The 17,945-nt window shown below is 39.7% G+C and overlaps 1 long non-coding RNA gene across 11 annotated transcripts in view; it reads right to left on the reverse strand.

Moving 5' to 3' along the window:
• The window catches only part of LOC102164357 (uncharacterized), a 652,820-nt gene that overhangs the window by 469,650 nt on the left and 165,225 nt on the right, over window positions 1-17,945 (reverse strand). Inside the window, exon 7 of one of the 11 annotated variants that reach the window (XR_014843627.1) lies at window positions 13,382-13,476. The exons of the other annotated variants lie outside the window; for them this stretch is intronic. This is a non-coding gene — a long non-coding RNA (uncharacterized LOC102164357). Of the gene's footprint in view, window positions 1-13,381; window positions 13,477-17,945 lie in introns of those variants that run through there. 11 annotated transcript variants of the gene reach the window in all.

Below are 17,945 nucleotides of genomic sequence, written 5' to 3' on the forward strand. Positions count from 1 at the left end.
CCCCACTTACCCATTAAACTGCTGAGCAAGGAAGGCAATTCTGGGAGGATGCAAAGAGCATATGAAGAAACAGAAAGAGAGAGAAGAGGGCTCTAATGGAGTCAAGCTGAGAGTTGCAAGTTCAAATTCCCCTTCTGTCACTGGATCATGTGTGTAGCCATCTGCCAGCCTCATGAATAGAAATTAATATGCACAGAGATTTATCATGCATCACTCGTGCAAATCTCATTTAATTTTCATACATCAAACCCATTTTCATGATGAGGAAACTGAGGACCAAAGAGGTTAATGTGACTGGACCAATGTCTCAGAACTAGAAAGTGGCAGACACAAGACCCAAACCAAGGTCTGTCAAATTCCAAAGCCCCTTCTTTTAAGACTCAGACTTGCAAAGTGAGAATTATGATGAATTAGGCCTCAGGAACTTGGTATTAATTCATTGATTTCACCCAGCTGTGATATAATGGAAAGAGTCAGGCATCTGCTTCTAAATTCATACTCTTGGGAGTTCCCACTGTAGCTCAGTGGGTTACAAACCCAAATAGTATCCATGAGGATACGGGTTCAATCACTGTCTTGGCTTGGTGGATTAAGGATCCAGCATTGCTGTGAGCTGCTGTGTAGGTCAAAGATGAGGCTCAGATCTGGCCTTACTGTGGATGTGGTGTATGCCAGCAGATGTAGCTCCGATTCAACCCCTAGCCTGGGAACTTTCATATGCTGCACCTGCGGCCCTGAAAAACCAAGTAAACCAGAAAGAAAGAGAGAGAAAGAAGGAAGGAGGGAAGGGAAGGGAAGAGAAGGGAAGGGAAGAGAAGAGAAATAAAGAAATTTATTCAGTCCATGAACATGGAATATCTTTCCATCTTCCTTGATTTCTTTGATTGAAGTTTTATAATTCTCAGCATATAAGTCCTTGACCTCCTTGGTCAGGTGTATTCCGATGTATTTGATTTTGTGTGGTACAATTTTAAAAGGTATCGTATTTTTGTATTCCTTTACTAATGTTTCATTGCTGGCATACAGAAATGCAACTGACTTCTGAATGTCAATCTTATATCCTGCTACTTTGCTGAATTTATTAATCAGTTCAAGGAGTTTTTGGGTTGAGTCCTTAGGGTTTTCTACGTAGAGTATCATGTCGTCTGCATACAGTGACAGTTTTACCTCTTCTCTTCCTATATGGATGCCTTTTATTTCGTTTGTTTGTCTAATTGCTGTGGCTAGGACTTCCAAAACTATGTTGAACAGCAGTGGTGAGAGTGGGCATCCCTGTCTTGTTCCAGATTTGAGTGAGAAGGCTTTCAGTTTTTCCCCATTGAGGATTATATTTGCTGTGGGTTTATCATAAATGGCTTTGATTATATTCAGGAATGTTCCCTCTATACCCACTTTGGCAAGGGTCTTGATCATGAATGGATGTTGGACTTTGTCAAATGCTTTTTCTGCGTCTATTGAGATGATCATATGATTTTTGACTTTTCTTTTGTTAATGTGGTGTATGATGCTGATTGATTTGCGTATGCTGAACCATCCTTGTGAAACTGGGATGAACCCTACCTGGTCATGGTGTATAATTTTTTTGATATGTTGTTGGATTCGGTTGGCTAAGATTTTGTTGAGAATTTTTGCATCTATATTCATCAAAGATATTGGCTGATAGTTTTCTTTTTTGGTGGTATCTTGTCTGGTTTTGGAATGAGGGTGATGGTGGCCTCATAGAATGTCTTTGGGAGTATTCCTTCTTCTTCAACCTTTTGAAAGAGTTTAAGGAGGATGGGCACCAGTTCCTCTTTATATGTATGATAGAATTCGCCTGCGAGGCCATCTGGTCCTGGACTTTTATTTGTAGGGAGTGTTTTTATGACATCTTCAATTTCATTTCTAGTGATCGGTCTGTTCAGTTGGTCTGTTTCTTCTTGATTCAGTTTTGGCAGGCTGTAAGATTCTAGAAAATTGTCCATTTCTTCCAGTTTGTCAAACTTGTTGCCATATAGTTGTTCTTATGGTTTTTTTGTATTTCTGCAGTGTCCGTTGTGATTTCTCCTTCTTCATTTATAATTTTGTTTATTTGAGTTCTTTCTCTCCTCTTTTTAGTGAGTCTGGCCAGGGGGTTGTCAATTTTGTTCACCTTTTCAAAGAACCAGCTCTTAGTTTGATTAATTTTCTCTGTTGTTTTTTGAATCTCTATTTTATTGATTTCTTCTTTGATCTTTAGAATTTCCTTCCTTCTGCTGACTTTTGGTCTCTTTTGTTCTTTTTCTAATTCGTTTAGGTGGAGGGTTAAGTTGTCAATTTGGGATCTTTCTTCTTTTTTGAGAAAGGCCTGTATCGCTATAAATTTCCCTCTGAGCACTGCTTTCACAGCATCCCATAGATTTTGAGAGGTTGTGTCTTCATTATCATTTGTTTCAAGGTATTTTTTAATATCCTTCTTGATTTTCTCATTGACCCATTGGTTTTTTAGTAGCATGTTGTTTAGTCTCCATGTCGCAGGTTTTTTCTCATTTCTTTTCCCATGGTTGATTTCTAATTTCATGGTGTTGTGGTCAGAGAAGATATCTGAGATAATTTCTATGCTCCTAAATTTGTTGAGGTTAGCTTTGTGTCCCAATATGTGGTCGATTCTTGAGAATGTTCCATGTGCATTTGAGAACAATGTGTATTCTGATTTTTTTGGATGTAGTGTCCTGAAGATACCAATTAAGTCTAACTTTTCTATTGTTTCCTTTAGGATCTCTGTTGCTTTATTAGTTTTCTGTCTAGAGGATCTGTCCATTGGTGTGAGTGGGGTACTAAAGTCTCTTACTATGATTGTATTCCCATCAATTTCTCCCTTTATGTCTGTTAATATTTGTTGTATGTATCTGGGTGCTCCTGTATTTGGGGCATATATGTTGACAATAGTAACATCCTCTCCTTGAATGGATCCCTTAATCATTAAATAATGTCCTTCTTTGTCTTTCTTTATGTCTTTTGTTTTAAAGTCTATCTTGTCTGATATGAGTGTTGCGACTCCTGCTTTTCTGTCATGTCTATTGGCGTGAAATATTTTTTCCCATCCCTTCATTTTCAATCTATATGTATCCTTTGTCCTAAGGTGAGTTTCTTGTAGGCAGCATATTGAAGGTTTTTGCCTTTTTATACACTCAGCTGCTCTGTGTCTTTTGATTGGGGCATTCAGTCCATTGACATTTAAGGTGATAATTGATAGATGATTGTTTATTGCCATTTTGAACCTCGTGTTCCAGTTGATTCCATGGTTCTCCATTCTTCCTTTCTTTTTTTGGTTGGATGGTCTCCGGTTATTATCTGCTTGAGTGTTTTTGTGTTTTTTTGTTTTTTCATTTTTTGTGAATGCAATGTTTGGTTTTGGCTTGTGGTTGCCCTGTTTTTTAAGTATGCTAACCCCTTCCTATAATTGTGTGTTTTAGCCTGATGGTCCTGTAGGTTCAAAAACTTCATTACTATATTAAAATTAAGAAGAGAAACAAACAAACAAAAAAAAGGTCTATTGTAAAAATGGCCATACTACCCAAAGCAATCTACAAAGCAATCCCTATCAAATTACCCAGGACATTTTTCACAGAACTAGAACAAACAATCCAAACATTTATATGGAACCACAAAACACCCAGAATCGCCAAAGCAATCCTGAGAAATGAAAACTAAGCAGGAGGCATAACTCTCCCAGACTTCAAAAAATACTACATAGCCACAGTCATCAAAACGGTGTGGTAAAGGTATCAAAACAGACACACAGACCAATAGAACAGAATAGAGAACCCGGAAATAAACCCTGACACCTATGGTCAATTAATCTTTGACAAGGGAGGCAGGAACATAAAATGGGAAAAAGAAAGTCTATTCAGCAAGCATTGCTGGGAAACCTGGACAGCTTCATGCAAAGCAATGAAATTAGAACACACCCTCACACCATGCACAAAAATAAACTCCAAATGGCTGAAAGACTTAAATATACGACAGGACACCATCAAGCTCCTAGAAGAGAACATAGGCAAAACACTCTCTGACATAAACATCATGAATATTTTCTCAGGTCAGTCTCCCAAAGCAATAGAAACTAGAGCAAAAATAAACCCATGGGACCTCATCAAACTGAAAAGCTTTTGCACAGCAAAGGAAACCAAAAAGAAAACAAAAAGACAACTTACAGAATGGGAGAAAATAGTTTCAAATGATGCAACGGACAAGGACTTAATCTCTAGAATATATAAGAAACTTATATAACTTGACAGCAAAAAAGCCAATCAATCAATGGAAAAATGGGCAAAAGACCTGAATAGACATTTCTCCAAGGAAGATATACAGATGGCCAGCAAACACATGAAAAAATGCTCAACATCGCTGATTATAAGAGAAATGCAAATCAAAACTACCATGAGATACCACCTCACACCAGTCAGAATGGCCATCATTAATAAATCCACAAATAACAAGTGCTGGAGGGGCTGTGGAGAAAAGGGAATCCTCCTGCACTGTTGGTGGGAATGGAAACTGGTACAGCCACTATGGAGAACAGTTTGGAGATACCTTAGAAATCTATACATAGACCTTCCATATGACCCCGCAATCCCACTCTTGGGCATATATTCGGACAAAGCTCTGCTTAGAAGAGACACGTGCACCCGCATGTTCATTGCAGCACTATTCACAATAGCCAGGACATGGAAACAACTCAAATGTCCATCGACAGAGGATTGGATTCGGAAGATGTGTTATCTATACACAATGGAATACTACTCAGCCATAAAAAAAAGAATGACATAATGCCATTTGCAGCAACATGGATGGAACTAGAGAATCTCATACTGAGTGAAATGAGCCAGAAAGACAAAGACAAATACCATATGATATCACTTATAACTGGAATCTAATATCCAGCACAAATGAACATCTCCTCAGAAAAGAAAATCATGGACTTGAGAAAAAACTTGTGGCTGCCCAACGGGAGAGGGAAGGAGTAGGAGGGATTGGGAGCTTGGGGTTATCAGATACAATTTAGGATAGATTTACAAGGAGATCCTGCTGAGTAGCATTGAGAACTATGTCTAGATACTCATATTGCAACAGAACAAAGGGTGGGGGAAAATGTATACATGTAAGAATAACTTGATCCCCATGCTGTACAGCGGGAAAAAATTAAAAAAATAAAATAAATAAAAATAAATTAATTCATACTCTTCCCTTTATTAGAGGTATGACCTTGAACTAGCCATTTGACCTGAATTTCAGTTCTGTCAATTGAAAAGTGAAAGTAATAATTACACTCAACTCTTAGTTTTGTTGTTAAGATTATATGAGAAAATGAAGGTGGAAGTACAGGTTAAGTAAGTTACTCAAAAAGAAATAAGGCATGGTGGCTAAGCGATTGGCCTCTGGCTCATTCTATGAGATTCAAATCCCAGCTCTACCACTTGGCAGCATCACCTTAGGCAAATTACTTAAGTTCTTGGAAAAGTAGAGATGATAATGAGGCTGTTGTGATAACCCAGGCAGTGTCTTAGGATGGTACCTGGCATATAGCATTATGTGAATAATTTTTATTAGAATTATTATTAATAGGGGTGAAAGTAGTTAATTTCTTGAGCATGCTACATAGTTTTACTACCACATGTTTAGAGGGGAACAGAGACCTGCTATAGAAGAAAAAAATATATATATATACATATACATATAGTCTTTTTGCCTTTGCTAGGGCCACTCCCGTGGCATATGGAGGTTCCCAGGCTAGGGGTCTAATTGGAGCTGTAGCCCTCGGCCTATGCCAGAGCCACAGCAACACGGGATCTGAGCCACGTCTGCAACCTACACCACAGCTCATGGCAATGCCAAATCCTTAACCCACTGAGCAAGGCCAGGGATTGAACCCGCAACCTCACGGTTCCCAGTCAGATTTGTTAACCACTGAGCCACGACGAGAACTCCAAAAATATATATATATATTTTATTAAATAGTCGACATTATTATTTTTAAAGGAGTGCCTCTCATGTTTCTCCTTTAATTTTACTCAATTTCAATTAACTGCTCTTTGTCATATCATACCATTGTCCCCACACCCTACCTCATCTCTTTTCTCTGCCAATTTAACTCCTAACCCTTCTACCAAGATCATCAGAAATCCCATTCCTCTCATAACATCTCTGTGTATAAAAGCATGTGTAAATACCCAAGTAATCTTAATGTTTTATACAGTCCACAAAAGACTTTCCCATGCAAATGTGATGCTCCTGACAGACTATGGGGTAGATACTGTCAGGACTTCCATTTTACTCATAAAAAAAGTTGTCTTTGTGCAGCTGAGCAACTAGCCCCAAGACATAAAGTTAAATTGACTACAGTTTTGTATTTCAGGGAAAGTATTTTTTTCTCTTACCTTTTGATGCTCTTCACTCATTTCTTCCACCCTAACCCCCTACCCCACCACCCCCGGCAGCCAACAATCTTTTCTCTGCATCTATGAGCTTGGTTTTTATTTTTCGGTTGTTTGTTTAGATTCCATATATGAGAGAGAACATATGGAATTTTCCTTTCTCTGACTTACTTCACTTAGCATAATGCTCTCAAAGTCCATCCATATTATCACAAATGGCAATATTTCATTCTGAAAAATGTCCTATTGTATAAATACACCAAAATCTCTTTATCTATTTATCCATGGATGGACACTTAGGTTGTTTCCATATCTTGACTACTGTAAATAATCCTGCAAAGAAACATGGGAGTGCATATATCTTTTCAAATTGGTGTGTTCATTTTCTTCATATAAATACCTACAAGGAGAATTGCTGAATGATATGGTAGCTCCATTTTTAACTTTTTGAGGAACTTCTGTATTGTTTTCCATAATGGATGCACCAATCTACATTCCCACCAACAGTGTACAAGTGTTCTGTTTTTGCCACATCCTCACCGACACTTGTTTTTTCTTCTTGAAAAAAGCTGTTTTAACAGGTGTGATGTAATATCTCATTGTGGTTTTGATGTGCAGCTCCCCAAAGATTAATGATGTTGAGCATCTTTTCATGTACCTGTTGGCCATCTGTATGTCCTCTTTGGAAAAATACTTACTTAGTTCTTCTACTCATTTTTTAATCAGATTGTCTTTGCTGTTGAGTTTTATGAGTTCTTTATACACTTTTAATATATTTTATTGAAGTATATTTGACTTACAATATTACATTTGTTTCAGGTGTACAACATAATGATTTAGATATTTCTATGTATTATGAAATCATCATTATGAGTCATTATCATCTGACACATACAAAATGTTATGATATTATTCACTATACTCCCTATGCTGTGTATTACATCCCTGGAACTTAGTTATTTTATAACGAGAGTAGCTACCTCTTAATTCTCTTCCCTTATTTCACTTATTTCCACAATCCCTCCACTCTGGTTTATTCAATGTATCTATGAATCTGTTCTGCTTTTGTTTTTTATTTTTTAGATTCTTCTTACAAGTGAAATCTACAGTATTTGTCCTTTTCTGTCTGACTTATTTCACTTATCAAAATACCCTCTAGGTCCATCCACAAATAACAAGACACTTAGGTTGCTTCCATATATATATATATATATGGCTATCAGCCCCTATCAGATATGATTTGCAAATATTTTCCCAATTCAGTAGACTGACTTTTTATTTTGTTGATGGATTTCTTTGCTGCGCATAAGCTTTTTAGTTTAATGTAGTCCTACTTGCTTTATTTTTGCTTTTGTTTCTTTTGTTTTTTGTGTCAGATTCAAAAAATCATGACCAAGACCTACGCAGAGATCACTGTCTATGTTTCTTCTAGGTGTTTTATGGTTTGCAATCTTATTTTCAAGTCTTTAATTGATTTTGAACTAATTTTTGTGTACAGGGTAAGAGAGGAGTCCAATTTCAATCTTTTGTATGTGGCCATCCAGTTTTCCCAATATAATGTGTTAAAGAGACTGCTCTTTCCTCGCTGTAAATTCTTGGCTCCTTTGTTGTAAATTAACTGATCATATATGCACATGCTTATTTCTGAGCTCTCTATTCTGTTCCATTAATCTATGGGTCTGTTTTTATGCCAATACTAAACTGTTCTAATTACCATAGCTTTGCAATATAGTTTGAAATCAGGGAATGTGATACCTCCAGTTTTGTTCTTCTTTCTCAAGATTGTTTTGGCTATTTGGGATCTTTTGTGGTTCCATACAAATTTTAGGATTATTTGTTCTATTTATGTGAAAAATGCCATTGGAATTTTGGGTAGTATAGACTTTTTTAAGGCCCTGTGGCATATTGGAAGTTCCCAGACTAGGAGCCGAGTCATAGCTGTAGTTGTTGGCCTATGCCACAGCCACAGCAACACCAGATTCGAGCCATATCTGTGACCTACACCAAAGCTCATGGCAATGCTGGATCCTTAACCCACTGAGTGAGGTGATGGATCAAACCCATATCCTCATGGATACTGGTCAGGCTCACAATCCACTGAACCACAATGGAAACTCAGTATAGACATTTTAACAATATTGATTCTTCTAACCTAGAAGTACAGAAATATCTTTCCATTTATTTTTATCATCTCCATTTCTTTTGTTAATGCCTTTTTGTTTTCAATATATAATCCTTTTGCTGCCTTGGTTAAATTTATTCCTATATATTTTATTTTTCTTGATTCAGCTATAAGTGGGATCATTTTCTTAATTTCCCTTTTGGATAGTTCATTAGGAGTGCATCAAAATGGAACACATTTGTTGTGTATTGATTTTGTATCCTACAACTTTACCGAATTTCTCTATTAGTTCTGACAGTTTTTTTGATGCAACATCAAAATTTTTCTTTGTATAATATTGTATCATCTGCAGATAGTGACAGTTTTACTTCCTCCATTCCAATTTGGATGCCTTTGATTTGTTTTCCTTGTCTAATTTCTCTGGTTACAATCCCAATGCTATGTTGAGTAGAAGAGGTGAGAGTGGTCATCCTTGTCTTTTTCCTGGTCTTAGAGGAAAGCATTCAGCATTATACAATTGTGTATGGTGTTGGTTATGGGCTCGTCATCTATAGCCTCTATTCTGTTGAGACATCTATCTTCTACTCTATATTTGTTGACTTTTTATGTTAAATGGATGTTGATTTGTCAAGTGCTTTTTCTGTGTCTATCAAGATGATCATATGACTTTTATCCCTCATTTTACTAATGTGGTGCGTAACATGGGATGATTTATGGATACTGAACTGTCCTTGCATCCCTGAAATAAATCTCACTTGATCATGGCATGTGATCTTTTCAATGTATTATTGAATTCAGTTTGCAAATATTTTGCTGAGGATTTCTACAATTATGATCATCGGGGATATTGGCCTAAAATTTTCTTTTCTTGTGATGTCTTCTTCCAGTTTTGATATCAAGGTAATGCTGGTCTCATAAAATTAGTTTGGAAGCATTTCTTCCTCTTCAATTTTTTGAAAGAGTTTGAGAAGGATTGGTATTAATTCTTCTTTAAATATTGAGTATAATTCACCAGTAAGGCTATTTGTTTCTTGGGAAGTTTTTATTATATTTGAATCTCCTTATGAGGTATTGGTCTGTTCAGATTTTCTATTTCATTATATTCAGTCTTGATAGCTTGAATGTTTCTAGGAATATATCCATTTCTTCTAGGTTGTCCAACTTGTTGGCATATAATTGTTCATTTTAATCTATGGTTTCTACTAAGTGGTCCAAGCTTAAAAGCTAATGCTTAGTAGAGGAGACATAAATATACAGTTATGACTCAGTGAGTGATAAGAATGGTTCATTTTGAAACCAATGAAAGACATCAATATGATTTTTTCCATACCATTTATTGAACACATATTTTGTTCCTAGCACCATGCTTAGAAAGGCAAAAATGAATGAGAAAAAGATTTCTGATTGTAATAAACTTATCCATAGGAGAAACAAACATGAAAACAGATAACTCCAACACAGCTACTAAAATCTATACAAAGGTTACAAATAAAGTGCTAAGAAAACATGCCAGCAAATGGTTTTCTATTACTTAGTGATACAATCATACTTGCAAATCATCACCTTTTTACTATAAGACACAAAGCAAGACTATCGAAGATCATTACCAATGAGTGAGACACAAACTTTTATGTAACTTATTTTCCAACTATCCAAACAAACTGTATGCCAACTGGGTTTGGGATGGGGGCTAACTAACTTTAAGGCCCTCAGGAAATAAACAAATGTCCCCTAAATACACATATAAGGCATTGATTGGCCAGGGATCCAGGAGTTTCAAGCTGTGATGACAAAGGCATAGACTCAGAATGGGCAAGTAAAGATGAGGAGAGAACCCAATGAAGGAACTAGAGTTTCCTGCATGGTTAACAAAAGAAAGAGATAATTACATCAGCCAGATAGTAAAGATTCTGGAAAAATTATGGTGGTAGTATGGTGATGACAAAATGTTTAAGAAATTAAAGACACCTCTAATTTCAAATATTATAAATCATTATTCCCAGAAGTATACAAACATGTGCCAAACCTATATATTACAATTTGGAGTTTGTAAAACATAGGAAAAAGATGGCATCTCAGGCTAGAAAATGATGTCCAAGGGGAGGTAGGAGTAAAGGCTAAATCAGGCTAGTGGCTGGGAGAAAGTGCCATGTAGGTACTGGGTTCAATCCAAAATTAGAAAAGACAGCACCCAGCCCAGGCAGCAACAGATGATCCTTCCAAGCTGATGAGAACCCAGCCAAGGAAAGCCAGAGCCAAAGGGGTCTCTGTCTTTAGGCACCTGGTGCAGGACAACTTAGAGTACTTCTTTTCAGCAGTTTGCTTGCCAATGAACTCTGATGTTTACTGGGCATGCTGCATATGGTAGAGATTTTCTAAAAGAAACATGGTCTCCCAAACCCCTAAATACGATGTCAAATGACTAATCCAGGACAACTGCAAGGACCACTCCATTCAAGCAAGAATTTGGGACACAGAGGCCAGCATAAGCAACGTCCGCTGGGTAGGGGGCTGTGGATACCACAGGGTATAAGTCTCCTGGGCCATTCTTCGTGGTGCCTCAGAGCTCCCCCTGACCTCTGCCTTAGTACTTACAGCTTTCTGCCCTGAAAAGTCACCACACCTTACTCTCCCACCCAGATGATAAGCAGAAACAATATCATTTTCCTTCTCAGACTGCGTGGCATAGAAAGGACCCAAGGTAGACAGGAAAGAAGGGTATAGGATTCACCACTGGAAATACCATTTTGTGGGGATGCAGAGTGGCACAGTGGTTGATACTATGGTTTATGAAGCTGGGCTACCTGATTTCAAGTCCTCCTTCTTCTTAGAAGCTGTCTGAGCTTGGGCAAGTTGTTAGTCATCTTGTGCCTCAATTTTCCCATTTGACAATGGATAGTAATAATGCCTACCCCAGTGCTCTGGGAATTCAAGAAATATGAGCACTTACAGCACATACATACTCTGGTAGATCATACTATTATTTTCCGTGGCCTAATGAACAGGGCATGTTCATTGGCTTTGCTAACCTTCAGTTTTTTCATCTGAAAAATGAAGGCATAAGATGCAGTCTCACAGGATTGGGTATGAATTGGCTAATGGAAGTCAAAAAATATGTTGAACAGAAAATCTGACCCAAATGTTTGTGTTTGCTGTTATCATTGCACACAGTAGGCAGTGGAATCAATGACTGCTAAAATATGGAAACAAAACAGCCACAGAGAGGTTAGGCCAGACCCCCTTAAGACTCATCATCCTGAGCTCTTACACAGGAAAGTTATTTGCAAATGTGAACGCCAGACAAGTGTTCCTTGTTAGCCATGCACAGGCCCTGGAGACCAGCACTGCCTTGTGGTGAGATCAAGTGAAGGCACCAACTCTGCCAAGTGAGGCTCTACAGCCACCCCTCACATGTGCCTGGGAAGTTACTCCCCCCAACCCCACAGAGGTCTCCTGTGCTGCACGATGCCCCAATCTCACTTTGGCCACCTCCCCAAAGACCCGGGCCCCCTTCCAACAACCCTCCAGATTTTGCCCGGTCCCCGATGGCATGCAAGTACAGAGCTGGGCACGTTCCGCATTTCCTCCCACTGGATTCACCCCGATGGGGTGGTGCTGCCTGACTATCCCACACAGCATCTCTAGGAGAGTCAGAAAGGAATGTGCTGAACTCACCAGTGCCAGGGGAAGAACCAAAGCCAACATGGCCTGTCCTCCAAAGATGTTTAATACTCCCATCATCACCACAAGACAGACACAGAGCAGGCCCCAGGAAGAGCCTGTACCTTCCCCAGACCCAGGGAGGAGGTAGCCAGAAAACCATGTGGGGATGTGGGTTCTCCTGCAAAAGCAAGGCTACCGAAATCCAAGCCCTAGAAAATGCCTTCCAAATGGACACTTGACAGGTGAAGAGGAAGAGGGTTAGCGTCTGCCTCATTGTGCCTTGGTCACTTTAACCAAATGCTCCCGGACATTGATAAATCTATGGAGGTGAATGGCGTTCACGGTGCTATAGTCTCACTGTTAATCAAAAACATTTATTCACTCCCTTCCAACATGGAGTCCTTTAGCCCTTTTTATTTTTCATAAGAAGTTTATTTAATTCAGGTCCCTCATCATCATTCATCCATTTTTTTCATGCACTCACCAAGTCAACAAATACTTCAGTGCCTACTATGTGCCAGGCACCATGCTGGGAATGGAAGCTAAAGCAGTCATCAAAACCAGAGACAATTCTTGTTCTTGTTGTCCAGAACATGTATTAGCAACAGAGGCAATGTGCACGCCCCCCCTGGGGGGGAGGAGTGGTTCCCTGGTGGTGAAGGAAAATGTACTCATTCTACATATAAATCACAGACCTGCATATGGTACATGCAGTGTATGCAACTGTAGGTATGTGTACATATACCAACATACACACAGAGTTGGATTTGTTGCATTAGTTCTCTGCTGCCGCTGTAGCAAATTATCATAAGCTTAGTAGCTTAAGATAACACAAATTTATTATCTTCCATTCCTGGGAGTCGGAAGTTTGAAATGGGTCTCACTGGACTGAAAACAAGGTGTTGGCCTGGCTGCGTTCCTTCTCATGCTCCAGGGAAGAATCTGTTTCCTTGCCTTTTCCAGCTTCAAGAGGCTGCCCACATTCCCTGGCTCATGGCCGTCTTCCATTCTTGAAGCCAGCAACAGCAGTCAAGTCTTTCCTAACTGCATTTCCCTCACACTGACTCCCCCGCCTCCCTCTTCTACTTATCAAACCCTTGTGATTACACTGGGCTCACCACAATAATCCAAAATAATCTACCCAACTCAAGGTCATGGATGAGTAACGTTAATATCTTCTGCAGCCGTAATTCGCCCTTACCTTGTAATATGATGTATTCACAGGTTCCAGGATGTAGGATGTGGGTGTCTTGAGAGGAGGGGGGTGAAAGCACTATTCTGCTCACAACTGTCTATCTGTAGCATTAAAATTTCATGAGGAGAGGATTAGTAAAAACAGGTGTAAAAGGGCTCTTAAAAGGGCAATCATGAAACAAAGGTGGAGAAACTTCACCTACTGAGAAGACAACTGTGTCTCAACTGAATCTTTATGACTCAGGGCAAATCTGCTGGGGTTCAAATCCCATCTCACAGCAACTCCATGTGACTGTGATTAAGTCGCTTAAGCCCTCAAGAAGTATAGTAATAGGACACACTTTATTTATTTGTCTTTTGTCTTCTTAGGGCTTGCACCTCACCTCCAGCATATGGAGGTTCCCAGGTTAGGGGTTGAATCAGAGCTGTAGCTGCCGGTATATACCACAGTCACAGCAATGCCAGATCCAAACCATGCCTGGGACCTAAACCACAGTACACAGCTAAACACCAGATCCTTAACCCACTGAGCGAGGCCAGGGATTGAAGCTGTGTCCCCATGGATGTTAGATTTGTTTCCACTGAGCCATGACGGGAACTCCGGGTTAAGGATTTTTGCCTGTGTCCCAAGAGCAACAGGGGGCTGCAGACGTATATGGTGCGAGTGAAAGGATCAGGATCCACTGAATAGGAACAACAATGGATACAGAGGGACAGATCAGGAGGTGACAGGTATGGGACCAAGAGAGGGAAGGACGCAAAGAGAAGGGAGATACCTACAAACCAAGAGAATTGGTGGAGCACTGCAGAAAGGACTGGGCTGTGGAGGTAAATGCCTAGGGTCCCACGCCCCATGTAGGCATCCATCAATGTCCAGAGCCAGCCCTCAAGCCTGTGAGTATCCTGTACAGAGAAAAGGCCTGCCAGAGTGCCTGATCAGATGTGCAGCGACTTCTGCAGCACTCTGCACACCATTCTGTATCCTGGGTATAAAAGAACTTTAAATTGGATGCAGCTTTAACAAAAAGTGGTGCTGGCAATAGCTCTTCTTTTAAGACCTCTGTTTACTGTAGAGTGTTTTAGGCATGACGTTTTAATTTCCATTTTTTTAAAATATGTATTTTGTGAGAAATAAACAGAGATGACTTAACTGGAAATTGAACTGGGGTCTCCTGGCCCGTGGCCCACATTTCTACCCAGGGACCAACTGTCTGATGAAGTATAAATCCATCTACCCAAGCTGCTGTGTAACCAGCATGAGCTGTGTTTATGTTCCTCTTAAGAATGCATGCACTTCTTGGCCAGAAAGTCCACAGGCCAAGGCATTGATCTTTTAGACCTTGTGCTCCAAGGATGTCTAATTCAATTCGAGGTATAATCATTCAAGGCCAAATTGTAGCTGCATATATTGCCCCCAAAGTTCTCTGCATTTGCCTATTCTATATCCAGGATAGGACCACAGCTTACAAATCAACAAATTTGGGTTCCTAAAACCATCGGCTGTGGGAATATGGGAAAGGAATCCACTGGGAATGATGAAGTCTGGCAGAACCCAAATCATGGGGGAAATTAATAAGGATCAGAGTGGAACAGAGGAAAAGGAGGAATGTGCCTGTTTCTAGTTCAGAAACACTGAAGTCAAGAGACTTGAGTTTTACTCCCACCTCTGCCACCAATTACCTATGTAATCTTTGGTGACCTGGTTCCATTCAGTTCAAAAGTGAGCAAATGAATGAATGAATGAATGAAGCATGTCCATGAGCCAAATGCTGTGTTAGGCACCAGAAAGCCAGATACCTAAGGCACAGTATCTACGTGGGGGAATTTAAAAGTGACAGATGGTCACAAACACCTATATAGGAACATAATAGAATGTCACAGATGATAAGCATACAGAGCCCCAAAAGGCTGAGGGGGGAACGAATCCCAACCTGGATACAAGAAAGACTTCGTTGAGGCAAAGACAACAATGCAATATATTAATATTGCTTATATTAAATCATGAGCAAAAATTAGCTAGATGACTAGAGGTGGTTCGATCCCTGGCCTCGCTCAGTGAGTTAAGGATCCGGTGTTGCCATGAGCTGTGGTGTAGGTCACAGATGTGGCTCAGATCCCATGTTGCTGTAGCTGTGGCGTAGGCTGGTGGCTATAACTCTGATTAGACCCGTAGCCTGGGAACCTCCCTATGCCGCAGGTGCAGCCCTAGAAAAGGCAAAAAGACAAAAAGACCAAAAAAAAAAAAAAAAAAGGGCAATAGAAGCTGAACTGGGGCAGTGGTTGTGAGAAGAAAGAAGTGGTGAGAGCCTTGAGAGAGAGTCGGGCACCACATCAGGTGATACTTATTTTCACATTGAGATGAGAAGCCCTTTACCATTCTATACTCAATTTTTTTTAAACTATAAATTAGGAGTGACTCTAGGTGTCCCACAAGACAGATAACAGACCATGATTCTAATTACCAGAGATGCAGGTACACTGGCCTAAAGACAATACAAACTCACTAGGGAAAGAAAGAAACATCCTTATGGAAACAGGTCAAAAGAGGTGAGCCACTTCTAGTGAGAAAGACAAGGACTGGGCAGGGTTAAAACCGACGTCTGTAAAGTTGTGAAAAGCACAGCATATGGTAAAGATGGGCTCATTTACTGAAATTTAGGATTCTATGACAGAAAGCCTGAAAGGAGGAGGGGGGTTATTATATAAAAGAAAGCATTGCTTTATGCAACAGGTGCACTGCCAGGGTGCACTAACATTTCAAAATATGATGTCCTGTTAAACACAATCTCCTTTATAAACAGATTTTTGTACCCCTTACCCAGATGTTTTCCCATTACATAGACATGAATTCACTGGTGGATTTGAGTTCTTGAACATTTACAGGGAAATGTTTCTTTCACAAACTAAAACATTGCTGGAGTAACACTATATTCTCTAACAAAAGAAATATCTGAAGGTTTGGCATCAGAATACACAGGGTAGGATCCCCCTTTTAAGTGTGTGTGTAGCTAAAACTGAACAAGAAAATCAAAAAACACCAGAAACATGAAAAAAAATGGACATTTTCACAGAATCTCAGGGTTTCAGCATGCCAGGGGTAAACACACAGTTCTTGCCCAAGGAGAATTTTCCTTTGCATGCAGAAGTTCTTTCATTGTGATTATAGTTTTGTTTGAAAAATTTAAGTGATAGGGAGTTCCTGTTGTGGCTCAATGGATTAAGGATCTGACATTGTCTCCATAAGAATGCAAGTTTGATCCCTGGCCTCACTCAGTGGGTTAAGGATCTGGCATTGCCACAAGCTGCGGCATAGGTGGCAGATGTAGCTTGGATCTGGTGTTGTCATGGCTGTAGTGCAGCTGCAGCTCCAATTCAACCCCTGGCCGAGGAACTTCTACATGCTGCAGATGCGGCCATCAAAAGAAAAAAATTTTTTTTAAATTAAGGGATGAGGAGGTCCTTGTAAAACTATGTATTTGAAAACTAGAGAATGAAAATATGCCTCGTATTATTTTTAAGTTATAAACTCTTCTACATTCCCCCGGTGTATTCATAGGAAATAGATGACACACTTTTGTCTCTTATGCTATCAAACTCTTGATCACCTCACCAAGCAGGGCTATCGAGTTTCCAAAGAAAGACTAGGGATCCAATTTCAGTTTCTCTGAACAAGCATCTCTACATGAAGAGGTAACTTAGCCGATGAGCTATTGTGGGAAAGGATAACGCTCTCATCCTAGCCCCCGCTCCTGACTCCCTGGACCCCTCCCCAATCATACTCAGAGATGATATTAGGGAGACTGGCTCCTAAAAGTCCTTCATTGCCATGATTATTTGGCCCACAGAAAAGTAAACATTAAAACAATTCTTATGATCACTGTCCATTCCAGTGTGCTTTTTCTGTCTTCCACACTGAGGCACATGGTGCAAATTTCTGATAGGTTATGTGCATAATAAAATCCCTCCATAATCTGCACACACATATACACACCATCACGACCCCCATACACATCCATCCAAATTAAGGCACCAGAGAAAAATCGAGTCCTGACTTGAAATGGCAGGGAAACGCATTGGCCTCTTTCATTCAGCTTAGGTATCCCTTGGAGGATTTTCTCATTTTGCCTTTTGAATCCTTTCTGAAAATCAACTAGATTTAGTGAAGAATAGATTTTTTTTAATCTGTTTTAAAGCCACTATGCACTCTTTCCACAGCAAAGCTGAAAGCTTAATAGCTAAAAACATTACCGTCTCCCTCCCTCCCAATAACAAAAAAACAAAAAAACAAAAAAAAGTACTTATTTTTAAACATGTGTTCCTGAAAGTTCCAGATCGGTTCCCCCAAGTCAAAACTTCTGAAGTGCCCAACAGCAGAGGGGGTGCCATCACCCTGGCCGGCGAGGTGCTTTGCTCACATTTCTAATAGTTTCCCTAAAACCCTGAACTTCAGAAAAGTTTGCTAAGCAGACAAATGCTAATACCTCGGAGCATTTTGCTCATGAGAAAAAGTTGGCCCTGGCTGCAGGTAGATGAGGAGAGCAAATCCCAGGGAGAGGGGGTCACAGCTAAAA

Source organism: Sus scrofa, chromosome 4 (assembly GCF_054392235.1).
Source record: "Sus scrofa isolate SSC_HxYL_T2T_F1_AM1 chromosome 4, Sscrofa_HxYL_maternal_Yorkshire_Landrace_v2.0, whole genome shotgun sequence".
In the NCBI taxonomy this organism is placed as follows: Eukaryota; Metazoa; Chordata; class Mammalia; order Artiodactyla; family Suidae; genus Sus; species Sus scrofa.